This window comes from Callorhinus ursinus, unplaced genomic scaffold (assembly GCF_003265705.2).
Source record: "Callorhinus ursinus isolate GAN/ISIS: 27379988/994484 unplaced genomic scaffold, GSC_fseal_2.0 scaffold4, whole genome shotgun sequence".
NCBI lineage: Eukaryota > Metazoa > Chordata > Mammalia > Carnivora > Otariidae > Callorhinus > Callorhinus ursinus.
In genome coordinates, this window is record NW_027397066.1 from 8849246 (window position 1) to 8876394 (window position 27149).

Sequence of the window (27149 nt, forward strand, 5' to 3'; positions counted from 1 at the left end):
CATTTGGCAGTATTTCGTTATAACAAACCAACTTGGAAAATATGCCCTTAAGATCATTTCCTGCTTTTTGGGGTCCCTGTAAGCCTGAAAACACCGTGGGTATTTTTGACCTAATAACTCTGAGAACACGGGGGTGCTTCTCACTTAATATTTGGCTGGAACAAATGAAAGCATACCCATGGGTGAAAATAAATTTCTCTAATCATGTGCGTGTTGGGAAAAATCCTAATTAAAGAGTACCTTTCATACCTTCGTTTAGTAGCGAAGTTCAAATATGTCTCATGACTCTGAAAGGTGAAAAATTGATTGTGGTTCCTCCATACTTCCTTAATAATCACTAAGGTGAAAATCAAAATCTTCTCTGCTTGGCTTTAATGAGCTGGGTACAAATTACATTACAGCTAGAATTTCAGGACTTCACTATGTGTAGAAATCATCTTTATTTTTTCGTTTTCTACTTTCCGGCACAGTGCTGTCATCCCTAGATTTCTCTACCTGTCTGGAGTCCATGTGGGTGTCCGTCTAGAAGCAAGCTTTCATTTCATGAGCCAGTCTTCCCCAGAACAGAGAACACGTCATTAGCCTAGTCCCTCTCTTGGATGGATCTATAATAGATTTTGCTACCCTAGACATAACAACTCATGCATCTAGAAGTCATTCTATAAGAGACTTTTTTTTAGATTGATTGATTGATTGATTGATTGATTGATTTGACAGAGAGAGACACAGCGAGAGAGGGAACACAAGCAGGGGGAGAGGGAGAGGGAGAAGCAGGCTTCCCGCCGAGCAGGGAGCTTGACATGGGCTCAATCCCAGGACCCTGGGATCATGATCTGAGCCAAAGGCAGACGCTTAATGACTGAGCCACCCAGGTGCCCGGAGAGACTCTTAATCAGGAAAAAACTGAGGGTTGCTGGAGGGGAGAGAGAGGGGATGGAGTAACTGGGTAGTGGGCATGAAGGAGGGCACGTGATGTAATGAGCACGGGGTATTATATGAGACTGATGAATCACTGAACTTTATGTCTGAAACTAATAACACACTATATGTTAATTAATTGAATTCAAATAAAAAAATAAAATGGGGAAAAAATGTTATTCCAGCCTATCTACCCCCATTCTTATTCCATATATCACATAAAGGGAACACTTCAAGACCTTCTTACCATTGATGTTGGTAGTTCTGAGTAGTTGCACTTATTTTGTTCTCGACCTTTATTCCATGCATCTCAATTCTTCCAGTCTATGGCCTCATTGCTCTTCCATTTGTTTTGCAAATTGCTTTTTGGGGGGATTTGAAGATTAACATTCACTTTGTAGCTAAGATATTGGCTTTCTACAGATGAACATTCAGGTTTTCATTTGATTAATCAATATTAGGATCTCTTAGGACTTTCCATGTTGACACAATCTCCAGATCTACTACCTTGAGAATTTCCTTGGTGGTGGGGGAGTGCTTTTACCTACTTCTACTTGGGGCTAAATAATGAATGAGATCTAGACTGAGTCTTGCAGCCAAAAAAAGAAAGAAAAATCTGGTCACCTGTGTACACTAAACTATATCTGGTCCCTGTCTAAATTGGGTAAGATCAAGATCAAAGTATATCACTGGAGTCATCTTCAGGTTCCAAGTCTAGCACTTCACCCATTAGAACAAGATTCCTGCCACAAAATCACATTCTTACTGCTGAGGATGCCAGCATCTGATATGTCTTATTCTCTTCTTCTGTCAGGAGATTGGGTTTGGCTACCCATTAGCCAAGCCATTGATGTCTGGAGTATTATAGAATCCTTAGCCAGTTTGCTTTAATATAACCCAGTTGATGTAAACATATGCCACAGACCTATCTAAAAATAGCATCACTTTTATGGTCTTTTTTGTTTGTTTGTTTGTTTGTTTTGCTGAGTGAAAAGTTGACTGCAGTTTGGCACAAGATTGGAGGAACCTGGGGTCCCTGATAGTAAAATCAAGTCTTGTTTCTCACACCGACCTCTGGATTCTCGCTACTGATCTCACATAAAAGACTCAGGTGCCCATGTGGACATTGCAGTGGAGTAACTCAGGGACACATGAGTTCATCTTGAAGAATAGTTTTCCAAGACCTCTCATTCAACTAACTTATACTCTTCCTCTTTTACACCACATTGTCTTGCTGGAGCAAATCAGTCTGATGCAGAGTTTTAAGGCAGTTTTACTGTTCTGGAGAAAGGAAAGTCCTCTCAACTCAGAACTGGGTAATCCATAATAAGATTACTAGTAGCCATTTTTTTGAATTGCTTCACTCTTCCTTTACACCAGAGGCCCATTCATTAGGGCAGGGAAGCTGTACCAAAGTGCTAGGCAATGGCATTATGCTCCTGTGAGTAGATAGGAGAAGGGAGCGGCACAGCAGCTGAGGGGCTTCTCCTGGGGAAAAGTGTAATTTAGGACACGTGGATTGAGTCCCACCTCTTTGATTTTCAAGTTCTGTAATAGTATGCCAGGCACTTAACTATCTCTGAGACTAGATTATTCAACACCAAAGCAGGGGAATTTACACAAAGAGATAATGGACGGAAGTGCTTTGTAACTACAGAGCACTAGATAAATGTGAAATTTTTACTATCACATAAGCATTGTACAAGCTTCCATGATAGACTCAAAGGTTAAGATATATCCCCTAACAGAATATTTTATATCTAACGGGAAAAGGTGTGTAAGTTAAGGGCACACACAGAACTGGGTTAAAGCCTGGCTTTATTCCTGGGGCTAATGCCCTCGATCTGCAAGCTCTCTGTGCCAATACAACGCAATATATCTATCAAAGTTAGGTCAAGAACATAGGGGACTCAATAGGTTATAAATAAACTGAAGAGATAAAACTGCATAATTTTTACTGTCCGATATTAAAAAAATTAAATAATAAATAAGTGTGAGTATGGTAACTCCAAAAAATAATCTATGATAGTCATTTTACATATATTTGCAAAACTTACATGATGCCTTAAGATAAGAAAAATTAATAAATATTTTATTTATAATATAATTTATCTATAATAGATAATACAGGATGCCCCCATTATCCGAAGGTAGAGCATTCCTATAAAACTTTCTATAAGCTAAAATGGTGTAAAGAGTATCCCCCACTTTCCAAAAGTTCGAGTAACACCACTTCACTTTGATGAGAGACCTACTTTAGTACCTGTCTTCATTAACTAAAAGAAATCTGAAAAAGATTTCAGCTTTTAGGAGAAAAGCTGTTACTACACTAATGTAGGTCTCTCCTAAAAGTGAAGAGGCAGAAGGCAAACTTTTGGAAAGCAGGGAGGTTCTGTATTTCTTTAGTGTTTACAGTGTTAACCCATTTATTCTTCAAAATAAGCCTTTATTTTAGGGATGTTATTATCCCCATTTACAGATAAGAATGTAGACAACTAGGAGACATAAATTGCCAAGAATGTAAAGTAACTACTTAGTTGGGACCATATTCAATTCCTGGCAAGATTAGCCTCACAGCTCAAGGGGTGCTGTCTCTCTCTGTTGGGACACAATAGTTCAACAGTTATCCAGGGGTCTGTGGTGTTTCAGCATGTCTCGCAAGTAAGGCATTAAAAGTCCTTTTTTCCAGACTTTCTTTTCAAAGGTGTTAGTACAGTGAGCATCCTTGGAAGATAAAAATACTATTTTCCTCCATAGCAAAGGGCATTTGCTTGCAGTTTTGAAAAACAAACGTCTCCATCTGTAGCAAAGAGTAGGCATGCTTTCTACTCATTAGAAAAGATTGCTCTCCCTAAGCTGAGGATCCGTCTGCTTTAATGCCATTCACTCTATGTGCAGGTGTCATCGGGCCTCTTTACATCACCTTACAGGAACTGGTTCTCAGGGAACAGATACAAAAAAGCTGATGTTCTGGCTACTGCTATTGCCATGAATAATAAATCATCCCTCTTCTGTGAAAAAGGAGACTCCTGTCTTCTGCCGGCACCACAAAATGGTGGCTGGCTAACTCAGAGGCTTCAAGTTCCTGACATGCTCAGAATCATAGTAATAATTACAGTATTGCTGCAATTGTCTTTAGATGTTGGTACATAGATTTCAAAAGTGTTGGAGTTTGTTTGAAGCATCATCAAGTAATTGCTGGATATGTCGCCTTTAAAAAATCTATATATGTTAGCTTAGCAGAAGATGCTTTTAAAGTTACTTTGCAATTATTTTGTCACAGGCTACTATAGACCCGATGCCTTGTCTTAATTAATCATCTAGTGGTATTTAATAGAAGGTCATCACATGTTATTTTAGATTGGGAGAGATGACAAAAAGTTTCAGACACAGGATGTGAAGGAAGCATATTTTTAACAATGTGTCCAAAAATAACATCAAAAATATTTTATTGTCAGTCTTCCCTGCCCTTAGATCATCAAGCACCATTTAAAGAATATCACGTGCCCTCCACCCAAGGGAGCAAGGGTTGGGGTGCAGGCCAAGTTTTAATTTGATTTGACAAGGCTGTTGACTTTTTAAGTCTATTGGAAGATAGTCAAAAGTAATTTAAAGAATGACCCTGGCTATTTTTTTTTTTTTACTGAAATTTTAAAAGGTGATATACTTCCTTCAAATACAAGTACATCCCGTGCATATGCTCAATAAAAAGAACTTTGTAACAAATCGTGTGACTATGTTTGGGCAAATATTGTTGAGGGTTGACTAATATCCTAGAAACTTCAACCAGATTAAATAAATGCAATCTCCTTGTAAGAACCACAGTCCCTAGAGCAAGACAAAATTGATCTGATTATGTAGAAACCTGTTACGACACTCTGGTAATGAGAAAAGTGATACCTCCCATTTGTAGAGCTCCTTATAATTTTTGAACAGATTTGCACATGTTCATTATTTGCTTTTTATGATACCAATTATACAACCTCATATGGTGGCTGGAGACCAGAGTCACACAACTAATAAACATGGATTAGCCTTAGGACAAGCACTCAGGATTCTGCCTCAACCTCTTTTCAATATCCTATACTATATTTTATACCAAAGTCAACATTGCAATTTTGCCATTCAAATATGCTCTAAATACTTTGCAAATATAGAGACCAGCGTATGTGGACCTATGGATCAATGAAGAAGAAGAAAGAGGAGGAGATTGAAGAGGAAGAAAAGGTGGAGGAGGAGAAAGACAACGAAGAAAGGAAAAGAAGATTAATGACACCAGGAAAACAAGTTATCCCCCTCTATACCCAAGCAAAAGCATTCAATTTGACATAGAGTTTCGCTATGGTCCCCTCACTAGATATTATGTATTTTCAGCTCAACTCCCTAAGTCCCTTAGATTGACTGTTTCACTGCCATCATCTCTAATATCCATTGTTTGGATCATACCTAACCTCCTAACCAGGATCCTGAGTCTAGCTTCTCCCTTTCCATTCAGACATTTCTCCTCCAGCCACAGAGTTCTCTTCTCTCGGTTATGATGGAGTCACTCTTCTCTCAGCCTTGTGTTTGCTGCTGGTAAACAGCAGCAAAAGACCCAAGTTCCGCTCTGGAGGGGGCTTGGGGTGGTGTGGGCTGACACATAAACAGAGGTTTGCAATGCAGTATTATAAATGCTGCAAATCACAGTCTCAACACACTGCTTTGGGAACACTCCCCTTTGTAGAGGAGAGACAAGGAAGGCGCCATGCATACAGGATATGGGAACTGGTTCACTGAAGAATGAGAAAAGTTTGCCAGATGGAAAAAAGAAAAATCATACCAGGGAGAGAGTGCTCTATGCATGGTCCTCAGCAGCCAGAAGAATGTGGTGTATCCCAAGCACACAGATGTGCACATGGGATAAACTAATAATGAGAGAAAACACCTAGTACTAATTGCTGGTACTGAGCTAAACATCCTATATGTGTTAACTCATTTAATCAAGGCAACAATTCTACTAAGTATATACCATTATTGTCATTTCAGAGGTGAGAAAACAGAAATTAAGAGGCCAAATAAATTATCCGAGGCCACAGAGCCAACAAGCATCAGAGCAGGATTGGAGCACTTGAGGCTGGATTCTAGAATCTGGATGCTTTAATCCTCAAACTGTAAGGTAGATTGAGAACTGGCAGTAGAGGTTTTTTCATTGTGTAGTAAGGATTCAAGGATTTAACCACAAAAGTGAGAACCAGGTTGCTTTTATTTATTTTTCTGAGAATTAATTTTTTATTTAATTTTTTCAGTTTCTTTTTTTAATTTATTATTATGTTCAATTAATTAGTTCAATTATAGAACACCATTAGTTTTTGATGTAGTGTTCAATGATTCATCAGTTGCGTATAACACCCAGTGCTCATCCCAGCACATGCCCTCCTTACGACCCATCACCCTGTTACCCCATCCCCTACCCCCTCCCTTCTGTAACCCTCAGTTTGTTTCCCGGAGTCCTGAGCATCTCATGGTTTATCTCCCTCTCTGATTTCTTCCCATTCAGTTTTCCCTCCCTTCCCCTGTTGGCCTCCAAGGTATTCCTTATGTTCCACACACGAGTGAGAGCATATGATGACTTTCTTTGCAAGCTACCTCTGGCAGGTGTGTAGGTGGCGGATCCCTGAAGAAATGCTGAGTGGCGGAGGTCTTATTATAAGGAAGTCAGAGACACATAATGATACGGGCCTCATGAGACTCATTGGCGGAAATGGAATGGAGGTTGCTGACTCAACACATACGTTGGAAACAAAATCAGAGCAACCTGGGCAGCAAATGGATATGGATAATGACCAAGGGAAAGTCAGGAAGGGCTTCCAGGTTCTGGTATGTGTGGCATTGTGAGTGATAGAAGCCTTTACGTGTCATGAGAAAGAATTGAGGAGGTCAAGGTTGAGAAGAATAAATAAATGTCGAGGTGTCAGCAGAACGTTCACATGGAAATTCGCAGGGTGGATGGGGCACTCTATTTACTTATTTATTAAGTAGGTTGGGAATTTTGAAAATTACTGCTATGGGAATATTATCCTGCTTGAGGGACTTGTACTCCTCCAGGTCAAAACTGCATGTTTTTACCAATGTGGTGGGGTCCTGCAGCAAGTGGTGAAGAGCAAATTCCTTGGAACCAGGCTGTCCGTGAGTGAGAACATTGGTTCTACCACTTACCAGTTTCCTCATTCAAACAGGAGAATCGGTATTCGGAGAGCACCGTCTTCAAATCAGCAGAGCTGGTTTTGAAAACTAGACATGTCACTTTTAGCTGTCATTTACTGTTTTTGAGCCACGCTGTTCTCTGTCATTAAATAGACATAGTAACATATACCTGGTTTATCTGGGGATTTAAATAAACTAAGATAGATAAAGTTAATGGCATTTAGCAATCATGCAATAAAGGTCATCCAGTGACTAGAGGCATGCTAATAAGTAAGGTTTGCAAAATATGTGGCACAATGTGGCTACTAAACTGCTCTTACTAATTACTAATCATAATGTGGATTACACTGCAATAAAAATATTTACATAGAGAATCCTTCTGTCTGGAAAGTTCTCTCTTTCTCTATCCTTCTGATATTATGCGTCCTTCAAAGAGGAAGTATTTCCAGTGCAACATCTGCAAGTCCTTCTTCAATCTTGCTAGTTAGAAGAATTTGCTTTCTCTTCTGCAGTCCCAGAGCAATTTAATAACACTTTTGTTACCACAATAGGCTAACTTATAATTATGTATGTGCTTAGAAGGGTCCTCTAATTGATTCTGAGCTCCAAAAATATAAGGGTCATGCCTTATTCATCTTTGATTCTCCAACCACAGGGAGGACAGTGCTCAGTAAATGTTAAATTGGATAGACTGAATTCCTCAGATATAACCAGCTGCTCTAACTTGATCTCACTGAGAAAACTGCTCACAGCATATTAAAAAACAATGGGAATATTGCGGTGGCTTGATTTAGATCACCGTAACAGATGTGTGAGTGAGTCTCATGATGTGCTAGCTGTGTGCATGGGGCGGGGGGTATTTTATTTTTTGTAATGCATGCATTTGCATACAGAAAAATTAAGAGTTCCTCTTGTTTATATCCATTCAAGAGAAACAAATGCCTTTTGTTTAGCTCAACTGGCAATATGTTGATATTTTTCAAGTTTGCATTTATCATTAAACCAGTCCAAAGAAATTAAAGGTCAATGCCAGCTCTTGGCTATAAACATTTGTAAAATCTAGAATGTTAATTCTACTGTGTTGGGAATTTGTGTCATTTACCTATAGAAGAGAAAAAAGCTGATATGTATTTTATTTTATGCTCTTATTTGCAAGCTTGTATGTATGTAAGGGTAGTAAGTGTGCTAATTATTTAAGGAGGTACACTGAATACATTTTTAAAAATTATGTTTGTCATCTAATGTTTATATTCTATGACATTTTCTTTTTCTTTTATATTTTAAAAAAGATCAACTACAGGGGTGCCTGGGTGACTCAGTCAGTTGAGCATCCAACTCAGTTTCAGCTCAGGTCACGATCTCAGGGTCATGAGATTGAGCCCCATGGTAGGCTCCACACTCATCCAGGAGTCTGCTTGAGATTCTCTCTCTCTCTCCCTCTGCCTGCCCCCACTTGCACGCACACACACACGTGCACGTGCTCTCTCTCTCAAGTAAATAAATAAATCTTTTTAAAAAAAAAAAAGATCTACTGCAATATTACAGTTGGCATTATAGTTCCCCTAAATGACCAGCTCCAGTCCTATTTTCCTCTTCCTTATCCAAGGGTGTTCAGCAAAATTTTCCAATTTACATGTTCATCTGCACACACATACATACACACATACACTCAGGACCAACTCGGTGTTGTTTGCACAATACTGAAAGAGTGGGTATCAGGACGCATTCTTATCACAGCTGTGGGAACTTGAAAATGTTTCCTATTCTCCGAATTTTTCTCATCTGCGAAGCGGGGCAATCATCCTTCCAACTCACATAATAAGCACCCGGTAAATGTCAGTTCCCCTTTAAACATATTATTCAACAATTTTTTTTTCTTCTTTTGAGAGAGAGAAAAAGAGCATGAGGGGAGCTGGGGGGGGTGAAAAGGGAGAGGGAGAGAGAGAATCAAGCAGGATTCATACCCAGCGGAGAACCAAGGTGGGGCTTGAACTCATGACCTGGAGATCATGACCTGAGCCAAAATCAAGCATTGGAGGCTTAAATGACTAAGCCACCCAGGTACGCCTTGATTTTTTTTTTTATTCAACTTTAGTTGTGGAGTGCTTTCAATTATAATATCAAGGGAATAAAAAAACTAATGTTTTCATTTTAATTTATGTTTCCTATTCTCTCAATACATTGTATTTTATTTACTTATGCTCACTTTCATGAGCATTTAGGAGTTTTCATTTAAAAAATTGTTTTGAAACAATGTTGCAATGATCATCACTTTATAGGCTTTCTTGAGCAAATATGTAAGAGCTTCTTGTGGTTAACGATGAAGATGAGAAATCACCATGATATAAGGAAGACATATGTTCATCTAGGTAGCGCCAAATCATTTCCAAAGCAGTTCTAATTCGACTTCCATCAGCCATGAGTGAGTTTCTATTTCCCTACATATTGTCATTGTATGATATTATTTTTAACTTTTGCCAGTCAGAAGGCATAATACCAGTGTATAATGGTATTCAGTTGTTTTTTTTTTTTTTTTGAATTTGAATGTCCTGTTTAGTCTTTAGGTTGGGTATGTTTTCACATATTTATTGGTCCCTTGGATTTTCTTTTTTTGAATTTCCTGCGCACATTATATATTTTTTATTCTATTGTATAGTAGTGAAGATGGTTCTGGAGGTAATTTTTTTTCCTGTGCACCAGCAACCTACAAATGTCCTGTGAGATTTGGCTTTGCAGTCCAAAAAAAAAAAAAAATACTAATTTCAGTGTCTAAGCTATGTTTTATATTTGTTTCTCACTTTCAGAACCAATATGTAAATTAACTGTGGAAGACTTATCTGTGACTACAAATTAGAATGGAAATATGCATGCTAAGGTTGGGAGATTCAAAGAGATATGGTGGAGCTGGTGTCCTCATCCGGAATATGGAAAGTCCGGGGATATCATGTACTGTTGTCAGGATAGAACTATAGACATAAGCATGCTGTTTGAATTTGCAGAATTAACCAGAGAGGAAGTGAATATAGTGCAATATTAGGAGGAGAAGGACAGCATACAAGAAAGTAAGATGACATACATGAAAGAAATAGTCATCCATCATAATAAAAATTTATAGGAAGCATCAAATGTTAATAATTAAAATAGCATATTCATATTATTTTGAGATACACACTGGGAATGTGGTAGTTTGGAGGAAGGGGTCTTGCTTTTCATTATTTGCTTTCTGTGTATTGTTGGACATGACATGCATGTGCATGAACTGTTTTATTTTTTTTAAGGTAGCCTAAAATAAAACGTAGAAGATAGAGGAGTCATCATATATCACCAAATTTAATGGGGTAAGTTAATTTTCGTACAAGTAAATGTAGAGAGAGGTTACACTGGCATAAGAGATAAGAGTCAGTTCGTTAAGTGATCTTGTAATGAGTCCATCTCCTGTTGCATTTTGACTGAGTAGGGGGTCATCTTATTATAATGGGCAAACTTTGTGATATTGTTCATAAAGGATTTGCAAGATGGACCCCCAAAGGTCTGGGCGAGGAGACATCTGCAGACACTTTTGAGACAGTCTCTGGTTTGGATGCTGTATAAGACTATGAAGGAATTATTTGGAAAAATTGTCACTGAATGAGTGTTTTAGGAGACCACCACCCCAGAAAGTGAGTTACTCTCATACACGTGCAGCATGATTTGTATAGATCCAGCAACTCTGACTGTTTCCAAAAAAACTAGGAAGCTAGGTTGGAGCACCTAATAAACATTATAACCATGCTGATATCCCTTTACATTCTCTGGTCCCCATTACCCTCATTTCCATTTATTCTACCAAAGAAAACAAGAAGAAAATAATCTTTGTGAAGATTAAATGAGGCATTGTAAGTTGTTTTAAAACAGTAAAAGTCAATATACACGTAGGGTAGCAAGCAGAATTCCCCTGAATTCCTCTGAATAATCAAGTCAAATCAAGGCCTCTTGACAGGACATATTATTTGAAATAAATGACTGTGATATCCCACCAAAGGTTTATGGAGTTAGTTGCTTGTAGCTTCCTCTCTATCACCCATCAACATTTCAATACAATTAGCTTCTGGGAGAAAACTCATATTTTCTATAAAAACCCATGATGGAGTTGAAGGGGGATGGAATAAGAAAAGGGGAAGGTGTTTCCTTGCTGTTTCTAGGAAAGTTCTCTCTATTCAACCCAAATTCACTTTTTTAAGTGAAAACAAACACTTTTCAACACCATTTAAAGCCATAATTTCCTGAATGCCTCTGGCTTTTTTGGGCAGGTCTGGCTTGTGAGCCTAACTGATGGCGAGATTGTTCACATCCAGCCAGCAGACCACCCAACTGGTCTTAGCAGTCCCTGCCAGGGTATTAATATGGCTTCTAATTGCTCTCAGCTGGGAATTTAGTTCACTCCAACAGATGGGATAGTCACCAGGGAAACCTGGCCATCTGCTCTGTGGCCCAACAGAACCATCAGAAGAAGCAGGACCAGATCACAGGCTAGGTCAAGGGGTTCTTGAATACATAACCTCGTTAGCTCTTGGAGATTATGTCTAAATTCCCACACACAATGGGGGAAAATGTATTTTAAACAACTCTTACTACTACACAGTTTAAAATAGTGTATCATTCTCAAGTGGACTTCAAGATTTTAGAATATATTTATACTTTTAAAAATTAAGAAGAAAAATAATGACAATATTTCCAAGTTGGTGAGATAGACCTTTAAAAGGTTGTTAATCAAGTCTCTTTGGTTCATAAGCTGTCTTTACTGAGTTTGTTTGTTTTTTTTTTTTAAATATCTTCTCATAGTGTAAGTTCTGAGAGTTTTGTTTTGTTTTGTTTTGTTTGTGGGTTTTTTTGTTTGTTTTGTAATGCCAGTGTCTGATTTAAGCTTTGATTGCCAAGGCATCCATTTCAAAGAGGCAGCCACTTCATAGATGCTGACCTGGAATAAATAAATTGCATCCAAAGGCTAGAAAAGAGCCAGGCCACCCCACCCCCACCCCGCCAGTCTCCCTTATTTTAGAGATTTTAGTTGATTTCAATAACTGACCACACATGATTATTCTCTTCCCACACTTTAAACTCCTGCTCTTATATTTTGTTAAAAAGGCAAAATTCAACTAAGTTTGAAGACCTAATTGGCTTTATTCAATGATTCATGAACTGGGGCAGCACCCCATCCAGGAAGTAAAGGGATGCTCTCAGGAGCTGTACAAAATTGAAGGTTTTTGCAGGCAATAACATTGGGGCAAGAAGTTATGAGTAAAAGATAAGAAAAGATTGTTACAGTTCAAGACATCTTCTTTGGGAGGAGGAAGGGAACAATGTAGTATATTTTGTTTGTTTGATAGTTTGTTTGCTTTTTATTATTATTATGTTATCATGCATATTATGTCACCAGTGCTGATCCAAACATTTCAGCCTGGAAGAGATTGAAACGCTAATTAAGTCTTGGTTTGCTGTACTGGGGAGCAAATGACTCCACTCCCCCCACCCCACCCTGGGCTTGTTTCTTTACTAACAGTGTTAAATCCTCAGATTAAGAGTGAGTCCACAGTGGGGTACCTGGGTGGCTCAGTCTTTAAACATCTGCCTTGGGCTCAGGTCATGATCCCAGGGTCCTGGGATCGAGCCCCGCATCGGGCTCCCTGCTCCGAGGGAAGCCTGCTTCTCCCTCTCCCACTCCCCCTGCTTGTGTTCCCGCTCTTGCTGTGTCTCTCTCTGTCGAATAAATAAATAAAATCTTAAAAAAAAAAAGCAAGCCCACAAAACCCTAGGCCTCCACCCTCGACCCCAATAAAAGCAGAGCCCCAGGCCCGCACCCTCTCTCTCCTTCCCTCACAGCTACCGCGCTGTGTGACCCTGCGTGTGCCCTGTGATTTCTAGACTTGTAAGTAATAAACCTCATCTTTTTTAGTTTCTTAATGGCTTTGCTGAGGAAGTCTTGTAATCCTAAGAACCACGAAGGTGAGTCCAGCCACCACATTGGTTATCAGTAAGCTGAGACTGGCGCAGGACACTTCTATGGATACTCAATCTTTGATGCAAGTTCCCTGGGGTTTGACCCAAGAGTAAGGCTACTTACAGGAAATTAGGAGACTGTGTCCTGTCCGGCCTAAATTAGCTATGAAATCATTCAGGTTACTCACAGACTACATTTCTTGTTACCCAAATTAGAAGTAATTGGCCCATTAATTCTCTGCAATGGTTTTCTTTTACTTCATTTGATAAAGATGATATGGCACCCTCAAAACATGCTTATAATAGAATAATTCAAATGCTTCGATACAACAAATGGTGAGAGGCAAAATGCAAAACTGGCCATGCTTTAGTTTCAACGATGCAAAACTATTTGTGCCCCCTGCTGATGAAACTATTGACAGGGTATATCAATCAACTTCAGCTGGGTCTGGAACTAGACTGGGCACACCGGGTGAGAAGCAAGCGTACTGCTTGGGCAGCAGTTTGTGGCTGCAGTGGCAGAAGCAATAATCAGAGATCCCTATCTGAGGGCAGGACAAACACATGCTTATAAATGTGTAAAGTAAGTAATAAAGATGAGCCGTGATTATTAATATTTAGAGTGAAAAGGAAAGCATATTATTTCAATGCATAATTTTCAGGAAGAAAAAAATAAAAAGGAAAACCAAACCCACTGAACTGATTTACTTATAACTTTACATCTTTGCCAATCAAATTAGACTGATTACATTACTACTCTGATGATTTAACATGATGGAATAAAATGCATTATTCCATCCATCATTTCTCACCCTGTAAATAACACTCTAAAACATATAGACACAACGTTAATCACACTTGATATTGAAGGCAATTTGTATTCAGATATGCCTGAGTACACCACAAAGAATTTATCTTTCATCCAGTGGCATGGATCCCACTGCAGCCCTGGTCTGTAACCTTGAAGGTACAAAAGGCATCTTTCAGATACTCGCTAGGACATGAGAAGTCACAGAAGCATTTTGCTGAACTTGTCTCTGAATGAAATAATTTCTTACCACTGTACTCTGGCTACCTTGGTCCAGGCCATTGCTTAAATTACTGTAAAAGGCTCTACTTCTCTCCCTGTGTTCATCCTTGGTCTCTCATCTCACACAGATGTCAAGAATGATCTTTCAAAAACATAGACCAAAGGGCTCTAGGTGAGATTCTATGAATTGACTCTTCCACTAAATACTATTAAACATATATATAAAACATTTCTTAATCACCTTAAAGTCTTGGAAGAGCTAAAAAGATAATGAAAACCTGCCAGCCTGAATTTTGGAGAACCCAGGGAGGTAACCAAACTATTGGGGCATCAAAGATACATAAATGGGGGCTTACACATGTCACACGCTTGAACTGAGAATTGCATGTTTTACTGGGGTTGTGAGAACAGAATTCCAGGTACAGTGACTGCTCAACAGGACAATCTCAAAGCCTCTCTTCCCATATTAAGTGGAGAACAAGTCCATCAGCCATAACTACACAAGTTGTACAGGGCAAAAACTTCAGGAAGGAAAGGGGGCATTCCAGTATACTGCAGGGTAAATTGTGTCCCCTCAAACTGCAGTATACAACAGGCAAAAGCCATAGGAAACAGCTTCGCTGCAAATCCAAAAGGCTTCACCCTCAGGATAAAGGCAAACCTGAATGCAACGATCTTATTCTTAGTCCAGACAACTGTAGATAAGGTTGCTGTCATGCTGAGCAAAGCAAGGGAATAAGAGAAAATGAAGAGAATAATTATTGTCCCTGAGTAATTGAATCTACAGACCAGCCTTCGTGTGTATTGCATGAGTATCTGGGTGGGTCTGGAAACATCAAGTCATGACCTCACTTTGTCGTGGTCTCCAAATGATGTTGTCCCCCGGCACCTAGCAGAAGCAAACACAGCAGAGGCACCGCTGGAGGAGGGCAATGACCCCCAGGCTTCATGAAAACTCCAAAAATATGGTAGCCAGGCACATGAAGAAGAACACAAGAATAGCAAGAAACAGTGCAACCAACAGAACACGCAGACTTCAGATACTGGAATGTATAGATATGCATAGTGAAGCAATAATGGTGTGGTTGATTGATTGCATCAATGGACCAAATGATTCTCCACTTCCTATTTCCATGTTTGTTTGTTTGCTTGTTTTTTGCTGCTTTACAGTTCCTATCTTAAATAGTGGAGTCTATTCCCCTGTCCTTTGAATCTGGGCTGGCTTTGTGGCTTTGCTTTGTCTAACAGAATGCTTTAGAAGTGGTGGTGTGCCAGTTTCAAAACTAAACCCCAATACTCTGTGTGTATCGGCTATTTTCCTTGCTCTCTATGATCACCGTGAGAATAGACATTACTGAACCCGCTGGAAAATGAGTTACATGGAGACATCCAGACACACCACACTCAATGCCATCTGAGATCATCCCAAAACTAGCCAAACCACAAATACAAAAGCAAGCCCACGTCAGACCAGAAAAAAACAAACAAAAACAAACAAACAAACAAAACGCCACACTGAACCCAGCCTAAAACACCAACGCTCAGACATGGGAGCTAAATAAGCACTACTCCAGTTATACATTTCTGATCTCTCAGTTCCTAATTTACCCCTCCAAAACTGCTCACAATCCGTTTAGGCAGCTATCCTTCTTAGTGAAAGCTCTCATTATAGAGGGCGTTCTGCAGAGGCAATTGTAGAGCACAATGTTAAGCTTTCCCAGTAGAGGGCGCTGGAGGGACATCTCAGGAGGAAGAGGCGAGGCTTCCTGATTGATGGTTTCATGGTTGGTCATCAGCGCGGATGTGAGGACGGGTCGAGAACACCCAGTCCGTCATCACCCTCGCAGCCCTGACCTGGCACAGTGATCACTTCATGTGTCCCTTCCAAGAAGGGACACGGGGTGCTCCAAGCCTGCTACACTCAACGGTGTCCCCACTCTGTCTTAAGAAGTCCCTCTCTTTTCTGGTATCTTAAAGACGTGCTATAACTTTTTAATTATGTGTATAAATGAGTATGTATGTGTTTAATCCATGTAGAATTTATCTTGGGATGTAATATGACTTAATTATGTTGTTACTGCATAGGGAAAAGCACATTTATCCAAACACTATATATATAAATAAACGACAGTTTGACCTTTTCCCAAGGGTATGTCTGGCAGATTTGAAGCGACCATAAATGCATGAGTTCTGTCTCTAGGCTCTGTATCTGTCCATATAGATCTATCACTGTGCAAACACCACCACACTGCCCTGAATCATACAGCTTCAAAGATCTTTGTGTTTGGGAATGCAAGTTCATTATTTCTTTATTTTTCCCTTTCCTCTAGAATTATCAAAGCATATTTAAACCTTAGTTTTTAATACAAACTTTAAACGCACTTGATAAATTAGATGTCACAGCATATTGAGACTTTTACTGAAACTCGTTTCAAACATATCGATTAATAGAAGGAGAATGACATTTTTGTAAAATTGAGTAATTCAACAAAATTCACAGAATTTAAGTTTCTGCAAGCGTGTGTGTTTGGCCTGGTTTAGATCCTGTGCCATCTCTGGGGTACAGCACGCAAGGCCACATGGTTGGTAACCCCACTTGAATCCAATTGCTTGTGGATGGACGGCACTTCCCCAGGAATTTGTTATGGAGAAAGCAAAAAAAAAAAAAAATGTTTCTAAAAATCCTTCTCCAACATGCCTTTATATATTTCCCCCTATATGCCAAAGCTTTTATTTCATTATAGTCTCTTTCATGTGAATTATGACAATGGGATTTATTAAATTTACAAATGCTACTATTATTATTTATCAACTTCTTAACATGGTCCAAACCTATGTAAAGTGTTTCAAATGTATTTGCTCATTCAGTCTCCCAAATTATGAAATCTCCCATTATGAAAAAGGACTGATGGTCAACCATACGCAGAACAGACTGATTCTCGTTAAAATATTGACATTCTTCCATTACATATAGGAAGTAGCTTCTTCTCTAGTGTCCTGCCCTTCCCTGCCCAGCCAACCCCCCTGTCTTTTTCCTGTTAGCACTCCTCAGAGCTCCCTGAAATCCAGCAAAAAAGAGGAAATGCCTGGCCCAGGTGGAGCTCCAGTTATCTGCACTATGCTATAATCAGCATCCTTTCTGGGTGCTCAGTGCCTCTGTTGTACCAGTCATTAATATTTTGAGTATCAACCATGGGAAAGGGTATTTCTGCTAATTTACAAAGGAGAAAGTTCAAGTTTAGAAAGGTAAATAGTATGTCCCTAGTCTACAGTTTCTAGGTATCAGACATAGAATTCAACCCAACCCCATGGAATGAGATCCCACAGATCATTAGATAAAAATTGCAATCAGTTATGCAAACAGAGTTGGCAGCCCCCATCTCACTGTCCTTTGAACAAATGCCCCCCCCACCCCCATCACAAACAACATCGGCAGAAATTTTAGATTATTGGTTCTGGAGTTTCAAGCGTTGGTTTCTTAGACCCTCCATTCTTCAGTGTGTGTAGATACAGCCATAAAATCTAATACACAGTCAAATTATTTATAAATTTCAGCAGCTTTCAAATCCATCTGTTTACTGATGTCTTTTGACACTATAAATCATTTTGTCCAACATAGGAAAAACAGGATTCATCAGCTATGTGTCAGAATTCCTTTATGTTTCCATATTTTTTTCCCTGAATGAAATCTACCACCTTTAAAGTCCAAGCTGGCTGCAGAGAGATGAGGAAAACATTGTCTCAGTACCTAAGAACACTATTTTCCAATAATAACCAAATGATTGTGAAACAAAAAGAATGAAAATTGTACAACATTTAAAAGTATTTGAAACAATTATTTTTGGCTATATTTTACTTCATACAATGAATGCTTAATCATCTTTTCTCATAATCCAATGCATGTAAAGATGGTTATAGCAAGATATTTATACTGGCTGAATTACTAAAACCAAACAACCAAGAATAGAACAATTATTCCACAAAAAAAAACACATAAACACTAGATAAAGTATTATGCAGTTATTTAAGATTATGATTGTAAAACTAAGTAGTAGTCTGTAAAACTATCATAATGGTAAGCACAAAAACTAGAATAAAAAAACATAGGTATATTCTTATTTTGGGAAACAGTTTTTTTCTTCCATTTTCTCTTATTTAATTAATGTGTCTATGACACAGCCATAGCCAGATTATTTCTAAATCCTGCCAATATTTAATTCCATTTGTGTTCTAATTGCCTTTCCTTCTATCAATTTTTCTGTATCCGTCTAGGTAAAAGACTATATGTGTGATGTTTGGAAGCTGCAGCTGGTGATGGGTGGTAGGATATGTGAGCATAGTTAGTCTTGTGAAAGAAAATGAAGACATTATACAGAAAGTGAGGTTATCTTGTAGCAGTTTTGTGTCTGATGCTCAAAATTGTCCCGCAGACCTAGGACATGTCTTGATCCTTTTCCAAATCTGCTTATGAAAGACATATTTAGATTCCATGAACTGATACTATGATCTTCCTGATAGAAGCCTAGTGGAAGGCAGCATGGGTACAGAAGACTGAGGAGGACAGAAATCATAACAGGTGGGGCCAGAGTTACAGGACCATCACATTTTGGGAAGCTGTAAGGTCATGGCAATCAAGTAAATATAAATTTAAACACTTCCCTTTTCTTTATCATTATAAAATGCATTAATAACACTGGCAGTTACTTACAAATTAGTATTTCTATTTTAGAAAGTAACTAACTAAATATATAGTAATTGGGAGAGGTATGCTTATTTCCTTTGAAGCATAATTGCTATTTCTGGATAATGCTTTTCCATATATTATTTTCTTAGGTAACATATCCTAAGTAGAAAATTGTAACAATTCAGGCAAAAAGGAAAGTAGTTGAGCTCAAAACGGGCAGCAGAAGGGTGAAAAGTCTTTTAATTCTGGATAGATGTGAACGATGGAGCCCACAGAATGTGATGAGAGACTGATTGTGGGGATAAAGGCAGGAGTCAGAAATGGCACCGAGATGTTCGGTCTCAAACACTGGAATAATGGAGTTGCCCTCGACTGAGACACAGAAGGAGCAGAAGGTGCTGGCTTGGAAGAAAATACAAGTAGTGTAGTTTCATACATGTTACATTTAGATGCCAACAAACATTCATACCTGTTCTTATCTTCACTCATCCACTTATCTCTCCCTCCTGTCATAAAAGAGGGTTCATCTAATGCTAATATCACCAGTTCTATTTTGGGATCCTCTCCCTAGCTATTTCCAACAGTCATTATTTATTTTTTATATATATTTTATTATTTTCCATTTTTTCCAATTTAAATTCAATTAATTAACATAAAATGTATTATTGGTTTCAGAGTTAAAGGTCACTAATTCATCAGTCTTATATAACACTCAATGCTCATTAAATCACCTGCCCTCATTAATGTCCATCACCCAGTTACCCTATACCCCCACCTCCCTCACCTCCAGCAACCCTTAGTTTGTTTCCTATGATTAAGAGTCTCTATGGTTTTTCTCCCTCTCTAATTTCATTTTGTTTTATTTTTCCTCTCTTCCCCTATGATCCTCTGTTTTGTTTTTAAATTCCACGTATCAGTGAGATCATATGATAATTGTCTTTCTCTGATTGACTTATTTTGCTTAGCATAATAGCCTCTAGTTCCATCCATATCCTTGCAAATGGCAAGATTTCATTTTTTATGGCTAAGTAATATTCTATTGTGTGTGTGTGTGTGTGTGTGTGTGTGTACACCACATCTTCTTTATCCATTTATCTGTTGATGGACATCTGGGATTCTTCCACAGTTTAGCTGTTGTGGACAGTGCTGCTATAAACATTGGGGCACAGGTCCCTCTTCAGATGACTGCATTGTAACTTTGGGGTAAATACCCAGTAGTGCAATTGCTGGGTCATAGGGTAGCTCTATTTTCTACTTTTTGAGGAATCTCCATACTGTTTTCCAGAGTGGCTGCACCAGCTTGCATTCCCATCAACAGTGTAGGAGGGTTCCCCTTTCTCTGCATCCTCAACAACGGTCTGTTGTTCCCTGACTTGTTAATTATAGCCATTCTGACTGGTATGAGGTGGTATCTCAATGTGGTTTTGATTATATTTCCCTGACGCAGAGTGATGTTGAGCATCTTTTCATGTGTCTATTGGCCATTTGGATGCTTTCTTTGCAGAAATGTCTGTTCATGTCTTCTGCCCATTTCTTGATTGGATTATTTGTTCTTTGGGTGTTAAGTTGAATAAGTTCTTTATAGATTTTGGATACTAGCCCTTTATCTGATATGTCATTTGCAAATATCTTCTCCCATCCTGTCAGCTGTCTTTTGGTTTTGTTGACTATTTCCTTGCTGTGCAAAAGCTTTTTTATCTTGATGGAGTCCCAATAGCTCATTTTTTGCCCTTGTTTCCCTTGCGTTTGGAGCTGTGTCTAGCAAGAAGTTGCTGTGGCTGAGGTCGAAGAGGTTGCTGACGGTGTTCTCCTCTAAGATTCTGATGGATTCTTGTCTCACATTAGATCTTTAATTCACTTTGAGTCTATTTTTGTGTGTGGTGTAAGGAAATGGTCCAGTTTCATTCTTCTGCCTGTGGCTGTCCAATTTTCCCAGCACCACCTGTTGAAGAGATTGTCTTTTTTCCATTGGGTATTCTTTCCTGCTTTGTCAAAAATTAGTTGACAAAATAGAGTTGAGGGTCCATTTCTGGGTTCTCCATTCTGTTCCATTGATCTATGTGTCTATTTTTCTGCCAGTACCATACATGTCTTGATGATTATAGCTTTGTAATACAGCTTGAAGTCCGGAGTTGCAATGCTACCAGTTTTGGTTTACTCTTTCAAATTCCTTTGGCTATTTGGGGTCTTTTCTGGTTCCATACAAATTTTAGGATTATTTGTTCCAGCTCTGTGAAAAAGGTGGATGGTGTTTTCATAGGGATTGCATTGAATGTGTAGATTGCTCTAGGTAGCATAGACGTTTTAACAATATTTGTTCTTCCAATCCATGATTATGGAATGTTTTTTCCATTTCTTTGTGTCTTCCTCAATTTCTTTCATGAGTATTTTATAGTTTTCTGAATACTTTGCCTCTTTGCTTAGGTTTATTCCTAGGTATCTTATGGTTTTGGGTGCAATTGTAAATGGGATTGACTCCTTAGATTTCTTTCTTCTGTCTCATTGTTAGCACATAGAAATGCAACTGATTTCTGTGCATTGATTTTATATCCTGTCACTGCTGAATCACTATATGAGTTCTAACAATTTTGGGGTGGAGTCTTTTGGGTTTTCCACATAGAGTATCATGTCATCTGCAAGGATTGAGAGTTTGACTTCTTCTTTGCCAATTCTTCTTCTTTGCTTTTTACTTCTTTTTGTTGTCTGATTGCTGAGGCTAGGACTTCTAGTACTATGTTGAATAGCAGTGGTGAGAGTGGACATCCCTGCCGTGTTCCTGACTTTAGGGGAAAAGCTCTCAGTTTTTCCCCATTGAGGGGGATATTTGCTGTGGGTTTTTCATAGATGACTTCTATGATATTGAGGTATGTTCCTTCTATCCCTACACTGTGAAGAGTTTTAATCAAGAAAGGTTGCTGTATTTTGTCAAATGCTCTTTCTGCATCTTTTGAGAGGATCATATGGTTCTTGTCCTTTCTTTTATTTATGTAGTGTATCACACTGATTGATTTGAAGATGTTGAACCACATTGCAGCCCAGGAATAAATCCCACTTGGTCGTGGTGAATAATCCTTTTAATGTACTGTTGGATCCTATTGGGTAGTATTTTGGTGAGCATTTTTGCATCCATGTTTATCAGGGATATTTGCCTGTAATTCTCCTTTTTGATGGGGTCTTTGTCTGATTTTGGGATCAAGGTAATGCTGCCTCATAGAACAAGTTTGGGTAAATTTTCCTTCCATTTCTATTTTTTGGAACAGTTTCAGAAGAATAGGTATTAATTTTTCTTTAAATATTTGGTAGAATTCCCCTGGGAAGCCATCTGGTCCTGGGCTCTTTTTTGCTGGGAGGTTTTTGATTGCTTGTTCAATTTCCTAGCTGGTTATGCGCCTGTTCAGGTTTTCTATTTCTTCCTGGTTCAGTTTTGGTAGTATATAAGTTTCTAGAATGCATCCATTTCTTCCTGATTGCCTAATTTGTTTGTGTACAGTTGCTCATAATATGTTCTTATAATCGTTTGTATTTCTTTGGTGTTGGTTGTGATCTCTCTTCTTTCATTCATGATTTTATTAATTTTGGTCCTTTCTCTTTTCTTTTTGATAAGTCTGGCCAGGAGGTTATCCATCTTATTAATACTTTCAGAGAATCAGCTCCTAGTTTTGTTGGTCTGTTCTACAGTTCTTTCGACTTCTATGTCATTGATTTTTCTCTCATCTTTGTTATTTATTTTCTCCTTCTGGGTTTAGGCTTTATTTGCTGTTCTTTCTCCAACTTTTTTAGGTATAAGGTTATGTTGTGTTTGAGACCTTTCTTGTTTCTTGAGAAAGGCTTGTCTTGCTATATACTTTCCTCTTAGGATTGCCTTTGCTGCATCCCAAAGATTTTCAACAGTTGTGTTTTCATTTTCATTTGTTTCCATTACTTTTTAAAATTATTCTTCAATTTCCTTGTTGACCCATTCATTCTTTAGTGATGCTTTTTAACCTCCAGGTATTTGAGTTCCTTCCAAATTTCCTCTTGTGATTGAGTTCTAGTTTCAAAGCATCGTGGTCTGAAAACAAACAGGAAATGATCCCTATCTTTTGGTACCAGTTGAGACCTGATCTATGACCCAGTATGCCATCTATTCTGGAGAATGTTCCATGTGCACTCAAAAAGAATGTGTATTCTGTTGCTTAGGATGGAATGTTCTGAATAGATGTGTGAAGTCCATCTAGTCCAGTGTGTCATTCAAAGCCCTTGTTTCTTCGTTGATCTTCTGCTTAGATGATCTGTCCATTGCAGTGAGTGGGGTGTTAAAGTCCCCTAGTATTATTGTATTATTATTGAGGTGTTTCTTTGATTTTGTTATTAATTGGCTTATATAATTGGTTGCTCCCATTTTAGGGGCATAAATATTTGCAATTGTTAAGATCTTCTTGTTGGATAGACCCTTTAATTATGATATAGCGACCTTCTTCATCTCTTATTAGTCTTTGGCTTAAAATCTAATTTGCCTGATACAAGGACTGACACCCCAGCTTTCTTTTGATGTCCATTAGCATAATATCCAACAGTCATTAATCCTCCAATGTATACTTTATCTTCAGACTATCTCCAGCTTTGCTTGTTTATTTTTCTCTTTGTTCTTTTTCAGCCTCTTTTTGGAAAACTTTCTTCTTAAATCAGTGTCTCTAGGGTCTGCCCTAGGGATTCCCGCACACCCTCTGTGTGCTTCCTAGGGAATGTCACCTGCTATCACCCCCAAGTCACTATCTCCAGCCCAAACCTGTGTCTCATTCCAGTCCTGCCCTACACTGAATATCTCCACTGAGCTTCTCACAATTGACTGGCACCTCAAACTAAATACATTCTCCAAAACTGAAACTCATCTCCCTCAATGTTCTGCCTTAAGCAAATAAACTTTTCCTTTCATTTATCCACAATAGTAAAAGACATCACTCTTTAATCTAGTTGTTCAAGCCAAAAGAAGCTAGAATCCCTCTTGGACCTAAATTCCCTATTTATCCACCTACGTGTATATCCTTAATCAATTCAACTTCATAATATGAGGAGGAAATTGGAAATGAATGGGAACACATAATAACATGTTGATTATTTTCCAGTAGGAGCTCCACTGTAACCCAAATGAAGAGTTGGATTCCTTTTTTTCTACCATAAAAATCTTAAAAAATGGATCATATTTTCTATATTTGACTCATTCCTCTTGATGACAGTCATTGTTTCACTTGAACATACATGATATAGACTTGCTGTTGGACATCATGAATCTCTTTATGAAATGACATTCATAAACTTCAGATCACAGCTGGAGTCAGACTACAGATGAATAGACATTTTCAGGGAGAAAGAAAAGTAAGATCAGTTGAGTACTTACTACATTTGCCCTTTCATTATATCTCAGATCGGTAATGTGAAATGAGAACTAGCATTCTTTTTTTTATACATGAGGGAATTTATATGCTGAATTGTGAAGCAAATTGCTCAAAATCACACATTTAGAAAGCAATGGACTTAGCTTAAAATGTCATTTCTCTAAAATCTCTTAATTTATGCTATATCAAAATCCCATACCTATGTTTTTATTCATGACTCAACACTTTTTATTTCAAATTGATAATAAATGCATTAATTTGATGTTACTGTGTCACATAAATTATTTAAGTAGAGAATGGTTAAAGGAACCAATCAACTGGTGAGCATTAGGTATGATACTCTGCTTCATGTATTTTGTCAATTCATTCGTTCATCATGATAATTTCACTATTGCCATCATATTTTGCAAAATGTTTTAGAGACATAGCCATTAAATATCAGGAATCCTTTTTTATCAAGTGTCAGAAACAAAACTCAAATGATTTAAGTAAAAATATAATTCCCTGGCTTATGTAATTAAACAAAACACAGATGACCTAGGAGGGTGAAAGGGCAAATAATGTAAGAAGCAGGCACATAGGTAGGCTTGAAGGACAACTAAACTCACTAGAATTAATTCTCTCTATTGCTGTGTATTTTTGTTCCTAGGCTTCATTCTTTTCACCAAAACAGCAATTTCTAAACCTAACTAATAGCTTTTCCTAACCTAATTTTTAAAAATTCCTAGGAAGAATTCTAATTGCTATGTCTTGGTCACATGCCACCCCTTGGTGAATCAGTAAGAGCCTTGTGTGCATGGAGAGGGTCACTGCTAATCCAATGTTGTGATTGGAGTGTGAGGTGGGGGGAGGACTATTATAAGACTAATAGTTTACAAGAGATTAAACAACTAGTAAGTGGTGGGGCTGAGATCTCAGATCTTTTTACCTTCCAAAATATGTCTTTTTAACCTAAGCCTACTGCCTTTCAATAAGCATCTGGGTGGGGAAAATTATGAAAAAGACAAGTCCTTGGTTGTTCCTATGCTGCAAGTAAATATATTTTTCCATCTTTCTCCCAATTTTTACATGAATAATTTGTTGAATCTTAATGAGATCTTTTCACATAAACTCAAGAAGAAAGAAAAAAAAACTGGTCGGATCATATATTCAGTTTTGAGTTTAGAAATATATGGTAAATAAGCATTTAAAATTAAGGAACAGATCTTATTACCCAGTGAAATTATAGTTTTAAAGCACCCTACTCCTTTGTTTGCACAACCAGTAGATTTACAAGCCTTCAGAAAAAAAATATGCATCCTATAAAAAACAAGAAAATGTATGCTGTAAAAGACAAAAAAGTTTAGATCTGTTGTTTTTCTATTGACTTTTATAGTTTGTTTGTTTGTGTTTCTATTGACTTTTATAGTTTGTTTGTCTTTTTTCAGACACATACACAAATAACTGCACTTGGTGAAAAATTCAAGCTATTATGGATATGTTTGACAAAAGAATGCATAGAAGCTGGATTTTATAAATGTAATATCTGTGCAATAAATATATTCCATCAAGAACATTCCCTTACTATTGGTGTTCTAATACACTTAAGAAGTGCACTATTTATTTGATCACTTGAGAAAGTAGACTTAAAAAAATACCATGGTTAAAAAATATGTTCACATATGTAATAATATAAATCTAACATGAATTCGGTGATGTAAGACATAGTAATTCATACATGATTTTTAGGTAAATAAATTTAGAATCCACATGCTGGACATGATAAACCAATAATGTGATTGAAAAAGACATTCAAGAGTCTTTCCTTAAAGACAAACATTAATGGAAAATCTGGAGATAAGATGGAGGAAATACTGCCCATTAACAGAAGGAAGTAGGACCTCACCACAGGGTTTCACATCTGGTTTTGAGGCTACCCCTAAGAACTTCTAATACTCTCATATCTTCCCTCACAGTTTGGGGAATGTTAGCCTCATGCTCTCTGAAGACAAACTGCAGGTAACACCTTCCTCAGTGTTAAGCATCAGTGAGCTTGGATAAAGCAACAGTCAAATCTCCATGAGCATCAGCAAACACGTCCAGGATTCAGACTGGTCTGACATCCAATCTGAGGCTGAGAGAGGCAACAGGATATGATTTCATCCCAAGGCATAAACATATGAACCAGGATTAAACCTTGGGATTTCTGATTCAAAAATAAAAGTATTTCACTGTGTCATTCTGTCCCATTTTATATGTGAAAAGACCCACCTTTAGCAACATTTGTCCAATATGATAATAACAGGAACTTAGAAGAACATGATACCATCATAATTTCTCAAAGAATTAGTGGTTGGTTAATGTTACTTGTTCTTCAATAAAGCCATTTTTCCCATAAGTTGCTTTGTACTACAGATCCCTCCACCTGTTCTTCATGAATGAAGTACTGTGAGCCCCTCACTAACGATAAGTAATAACCCTGTCTGTGCCACAGCGACACGCTCCAGATGCATGTTGGAGCTTATGTATGATAGGCCTGGAGGTGCTAAGAACAGAGTTTAAACTGCTTTTGCATTCGTGGATAATGGTCATGGTTATGATCCCCAAGACAGATTATCTTGTGCCTGTGTTCCTTCTCTTTAGATGCGCTCTCTATCTTACTTTTCACTGGGTAGAAGAAAAATTTATTGAGACAAATTTTGAAAAGAATGTAAGAGTAATGAAAAAGAAACAGATTATTAGGAAGAGCTATCCAAATCTCATTTTCTATTTTCTCCATCATCAATTTGCTTATAAAATAAAAATAAGCATTAAAACTAAACTATCAAAACATGTTGGAAGGAAAGAAAAAGGAATCAGCTTATAACTGGGCAAAAACTCATGGACTTTGGTGTCCTATCAACCTGTGTTTCAAGTCTGGGCTCTACTCCTTATCAGCTGTGTGATACTTGATGAGTTACTTAACCTCTCTGTACCTGAGTTTTTTCATCTCTAGGCAGGTTGT